This window comes from Dasypus novemcinctus, chromosome 6, assembly GCF_030445035.2.
Source record: "Dasypus novemcinctus isolate mDasNov1 chromosome 6, mDasNov1.1.hap2, whole genome shotgun sequence".
Classification (NCBI taxonomy): domain Eukaryota; kingdom Metazoa; phylum Chordata; class Mammalia; order Cingulata; family Dasypodidae; genus Dasypus; species Dasypus novemcinctus.
Window position 1 is genome coordinate 41423659 of NC_080678.1, and position 6056 is coordinate 41429714.

The 6056-nt window shown below is 43.4% G+C and overlaps 1 protein-coding gene across 5 annotated transcripts in view; it reads right to left on the reverse strand.

The window, feature by feature from the left end:
* The window catches only part of R3HCC1L (R3H domain and coiled-coil containing 1 like), a 129149-nt gene extending 125733 nt beyond the window's left edge, over positions 1-3416 (reverse strand). The window contains exons 1-2 of one of the 5 annotated variants that reach the window (XM_071215727.1): positions 3295-3354; positions 2845-2958 (exon numbers count right to left, since the gene is read on the reverse strand). The gene's annotated coding sequence lies outside the window, so the exon portion shown is untranslated. Of the gene's footprint in view, positions 1-2844; positions 3162-3294 lie in introns of those variants that run through there. The other 4 variants (XM_012524598.3, XM_058298642.1, XM_058298643.2 and 1 more) reach the window with 4 other exon arrangements.
* Positions 3417-6056: the final 2640 nt, after the last annotated feature.

Here is a 6056-nt window from a genome sequence, read left to right on the forward strand (position 1 = left end):
AAACTATGTGTTGTCCAGTCAGTTTCTGTGTTTCAGAAGTCCATGGTCACAATCAAGAACTTAACCTGGCTAGCAAAGAAACACACTGATCATGTGAAGCATTAGGGGAATACAGATGAATCTCCAATATTTATGACCATGAGCAAAATACAATTACATAAAAATTAAAAATAGTAATAGCACCTGTCTTTTACTAAGCCTGGCTAATATGTGCCTCATCCAAATAATCTCTAATTTCTTTAACAATGTTGGGTTAGTATTATTACTTGTTTGAAATATGATGCAAAAAGTGACTCAGAATGATTATATGAAACAAAGTCACAAAAGTATTAAGTAGCAGAGTCTAGATTCAAACACCAGTCTGTCTAACTCCAAAGCTTAGGATATTTCCACAATGTAACAGCCTCTCCAAAGTTGCCTTAGTGACGTGGACATCAACAAAACATTATTATCTAGAACTATTCACCACAGTTATTACCAACTGAGCAACCATTCTACACACTTAAGAGCTATAACTGACAATGAGTCTACCTTCCAAAATCTTCATTCTAAGTAAAAAAAAAAAAAAAAACAAAAGCGTTTAAAACAGAAGGAAAAAATAACACATTAGAGCACTAATAGTAGATTTTAATGGAACTGACACTTATTTTCACAGCTTTGTATTCATGCCTGTTGTGAAAAAATAGTTTCCTTGCTGATTCATACACTGAAAGAATGAAATTGGTAAAGGAAAAAGGAAACACTTTCTAAATACCTGCATCTACAGACATCTGTTAGTCCCAAAGATTTAGAATATACATTTCGATTCTTAACCCTAAAACCAAACCTGGGCCAACAAATCACTCTTCTCTACCAGGCTTTCCTCCTTGGGTTCTCTAAACTCTCATTCCTTGCAGACATGTATGTATCAATGCCACCATCAGCACCAATCACTACAAAAAATGAGGGTCACCAAGTCTCCCAGACCTTATCTACTAGGATGGACTTTTAAGAGTCAAATCCAACTGTATGGCTTTATTTAAGAGGAAGAGGAGGTGAAACAGAAAAAAGTGCTTTCCCTCTGTAAAACTCTATCCAAGTCAATGTGAGTCATAAAGATAGGTATTCTGCTACAAGAAGGTGCAGACAGAATTGCACTCTTACTCCAGGTTATGAATGAAGCACCAGTCCAATTCCAACAAACCAGGTACAAAGCAACATTTGGAATCTCTAGAAAAACAGAAACAGCATTTCCTAAAAACAACCTCTCATAATAGCATTTTGGGAACCTCTATAAATGAAAAACAGCATTAAATAATCTCTATATAATTACTTAGAAAGTCATTTTAATTACTTAAAAAACAAAAACTCTGCCATCTGAATTTGTTACTGATGCTATTTACAATGTTTTAAAGCAAGTAGGTAAAGGATAATTATCTTCATTTTACAAACAAATGGAATCTCAGGGAAAGATGTTACTTAAAATTACCATTACAGTCATCAGTAACAATAGCAAAAACAATGAGCTATTAATTGCACCAGGCGCTTTATATTCACATCTCATTTAATCCTTACAGACACCTTGTGAGGTAAATGCCATTATCTCCACTTAGAGGTTAGAAAACAGACTCACTAATTTGTGTCATGCAGCCAGTAAGTCACAGCACCAGGATGTGAATTCAGATTTGTTCAAGTTTGTGCACTCAACTAACACATTATACTGCCATCTTCTTTGTGTTTCTTGCACCATATTTGTTTTCCCACCTATGACTTCAAAATAAATACAGGCTATGACCTCCTAATTGCTATGTTCCCAGAGCCACAAAAAATTGATGGCAAAATTCCAATTCTCTATAAGGGGAAATATGACACAAAGCCACCTGCTTAGAGCACCCAGGGCTTAAAGGCCAGAAAAGAAACCAAATGGGAATATTGCCTATTTATGTCCTGAATTCTAATTGTAAGGGAACAAACTCCTACCATGTACACTTAGGATAGATGAAAATAAACCCTGTATTTCAGCTGGTATGCATACAAGGTTAGCGAGGTTGTTTTAGAAGTAGAGCTAGGTTTACCATATGAGCAGAATCTAAAAAGACAAGGAAAAACACAAGACATGCTGGAAACTGGCATTAGTTTACTCCCTCACTGAAGGGACATGAGGTGTTTTCTGAGAAGTGTGTACCTCTGCATAGTCTGGAAAGAAAGTTATAATGGAGAAAAGGGGACAGACAGGAGCGTGTGTTTGATGGAAGTGTCCAAATTATGGAGGACTATAAAAATCCAGATGAAGTTTAAAATTGACTCCACAGGTGGTTGGGCCCTAATGTCACCTCCTCACTAGGAATCTGGCATAAGAACATTTGTATGGTTCAAAATAGTTTCCAAACACACTTTCTCCCCATTATTAACACATTTGATCTTCATAAAGACATGAACATGGTTCGAAAAATTGACTCGGGCTGACTGGAGACAGTATGGTATGGTTTCTATTTGAAACACGTTTTACTCCAAAGCCCTTTCATAAATATCAGCTGTTAAACCCCACAATAACAATGGAAGGCAAGGAAGACAAAGATTATTGTACCCATTTTTTCAGATAAGGGAAACCGAAGCTGCAGTAAATGGACTACAAAACTTCACACACGGCCAGAAGTGGCGTCTAGACCAGCGACTCCTAACAACTCCAAATCCTGCGCTCCTTTTCCTACACAAACTCTTGGGAGGCGGCTTTATTAATAAGCAAAACTAAAATCGGACTCGGGGTTTTTTGACTACCCACGAGAACCAGGAAGCAGATCCTCCCTTCAGACGGCTCATTCCGCCTCCATAGCCCCAGGCTCCCGGGAAGCGCAGCGGACTCACTCCGGAGGCTCGCGGCCCGGAAACGACCAGCAGTGCTACGTCCACTTCGGGGTCACCCCTGTGGCCCAGGCCACCGTACTCCAGAGAAGGTAGGCCACGGGCTCCGCTCAGCACCTGTTGAATCCCGGGAAAAGAACGTCCCCTCCGCAAAGAGTATTTGGACCGAGAATCCAAGGTAAGAACACTGCCCCTGAGGGGTGGGGACTGGGGGGTGGAGGCAAAAGGACCCCTAGAGAGTCCGCTCAGCCCAGGACCCGCAGGGGTCGAAGGGCGGGAGCTTCCCATTAACCTCCGCCCCAGGCGGGGCCCGCCCAGACATCACGTGAGGGAAAAAAATACCCGGAACAAAGGAGGAAGGGCAGTCTAGTCCCTACTTGGAGAAGAGGATATGACTGGCCCCCGCTTGGAATACGGAGAGAAGGAGAGAAGGGATGTAGAATGGGTAGTTACCCGGGGAGCCGAGGAGCTCAGTTTCCGCCGCCACTCCGAAGCTCGGGCTCTTCCGCTCGCGCGGCTGGAGCGCGCGCCCAGACCTCAGCCCCACCCCCACCCCTCGACGCCGCGGTGCCTTCTGGGAGTTGTAGTCTCGGCGACGTCCCCGTCAGGTGGTGGTAGGGCCTGGCAAAATGGCAAAGGTGGGAAGACGTTTGTGTTTCTGTCCGTTCTTTCCCTCATTCCCCTCATCTATAAATATGCTCAAATATCTTCATATCCCATTGAGCCGTACCATCTCTCCTCTCCTCTTTCCGGCCAAGTTTCTTGGAAAAATGTCATCTACAATCACTGTACCCTTCCTCATCTTATATTAAATCCTTCACCCTCTGTACTGTGGCTTCTGCCCCCACCACTCCTCTGAAAATGTCCCTAATGAGGTCACCAGTGTTCTTGTTTTGGCAACAAAACATTGGTGGTATTATCATGCCTTTTAAACTTCAGTTTTAGGCCCCATGTTATGCTGTTAGGCACTCTTTAGTCCTTATTTTCTATGACTTTCTCCAGGTTTTCCTTCTCTCCCTTAAGTCATTCTGCTCAATCTCCTTCAAGATTTTTTTAACTCATCTCTTAAATATTGGCAGGTGGTGTTCTCCAGTGGACTTGGCATTTTGGGGGGCTGTGGCAGTTTGATATTATGAATTCCAAAAAGATATTGATTGTAAACTGGTCTTCCTCTGAGAGTGATAGCCCTTTGATTGTATTAGATTCAGCTGAGATGTCTGATAAAATCATGTTAAGATTAGGGCTTGATTCAACCATGTCATTAGAGTGTGACTCAGTGTTGACTCTCAGCCCCCTTGGTGGGCTGATAAAATGGACTCTGACACAGAAGTAGACATGTAGAGAAGTCGATCAACAGAAAAAGACATGGCAGAGGAGAGAATTTAGTTTTGATGCTGGAGCCCTGGAGGAGAGATGAGCCTAATAGTTTACAGCTGACCTTGTGAAGAGACCAGAGCAGCTGAGCCTGGAAAGAAACAAGCCCTGGGAAGAGAGACTAGCCTACAGCTGAGATAAGAAGCTGGACCCACAGAGCCTTAAGAGGATAGAGGACGGCTGAATCCTCACAGATATCAGCAGACATCTCATGTCAACACATGGCAGCACCCCTTTTGACTGACTAATACAGGGGGTCACTCCAGTCCTTCTCTCCTGAGCTAGTTGTTTGTATCCCCAACTTCTTCATCTGTCCCTCAGGCATCTCAAATGTAGCACCTTCAAAGATGAAATACTCTCCCTCCCTCTCCCTACTCCCTACTACTCACTCTACCCTTCAACTAGATTCTTCCCTCTCTCTCACTTCCCCTTCCACCCATGTCCAAATGGTCACCAAATCCTGAGATTCTATCTCTGGAGTGTTTCTTATAGCTGTTCCTGTCTCTTCACACCCACTGCCAGTGATTTAACTCAGATCCACATTGCTTCTTACCTGGATTATAGCATCAGCCTCCTCATGAGGTCTCAACACCTCTATTCAGACTTCTCTACTCAGTTCCATTATGCAAACAGCAAATTTAATCGTGTCACACTTCTGGTAAAATCACTGAAGGCTCCACTTGATTGAGTTTTGGAAGTGGAATGGAAATGAATCCCTTGGGTAAATTTTACAAAATATGCATTCCTGCCCCACTTCTCTCCCTCTCATCCCATACTGTGGTTGGGAGATTCAGAGAAGGGAGATTTATATCAAATTTTGTTGTGGAGTAGGTGGGCATAGGTATTTGCATTTTTGTAAAGTTGCCTAGATGAGTCAATCATTAGCAAGTATATATTTTGTTGCCTAATATGTACCAGACTTTGTCCTAGGTACAGAGAGGGGAAAAAAGTAAATAAAACAGTCCCTGCCCTCATGGAGTTTACAGTCTCTTGAAAAGACAGATATTAATGAATTGATGCTGCGGGACACAGACTCAGCAGCCATCTCCCAGCCCTCACCTACCCACCCTACCCCACCCTCCTCCTTTTCTATTGTGTGATGTTTCAGTCTGTTTCCATTCTACAACCCCAGGGAATGTTAGGTCTAATGAAAAGGCCCCACCAGACCTCAAACCCAGAAACCAGGAACAAGCAGCTCCAGATATTTTTCAGAGCAAGAGCTCTCAGTGGCAGGGCCCCCCCGCCCCCCAGCCCCGGGTCATATAGATACCTCACGCAAACAGCACAGATTTCTATCTCTCCTCCGACAAGAAGTGGGGCAAGTGGAGCTGCCATCCACTGACCCTGACCAGAGCATTCTGGCCTCCCTAGAAAACTGGCCATGATGGGCTAGATGTCTTCCCCAGCTCTTTTGGACCCCCACTAATAAAGTGGTCATTTGCCCAGTTTCTGTTGTGCCTGAGCCTGCTTTCCAATGACATACCCATGTAGCAACTCGCTCCACAGATGCCATACCAAAAAGCAAAAACAACAAAAACACAATTACCAGCTGTGATAACAAGTATGCAGGAAAAGTAATCAGTCTCTCTCCCTTTCCTTCTGTCACCTGCCCCTGCCTGAGTTGGGAATGATCTTGAGCTTCACAGCATATCAAAGCTTCTCAGGAACTAATCTCTTCCCTCTCTCTCCCATATACATCTTGACTTACCAAATTGCTATATTGTGCCTTTCTGTTTCACCTTTGCATGAACTGTCCCCTCTGTTTGGAAAACCTTTCCCTTGATTAGCCTCTACTCTGTCTAATTCTCCACTGCAGGGTCAAGGCAAACCCAGTGGAGTAC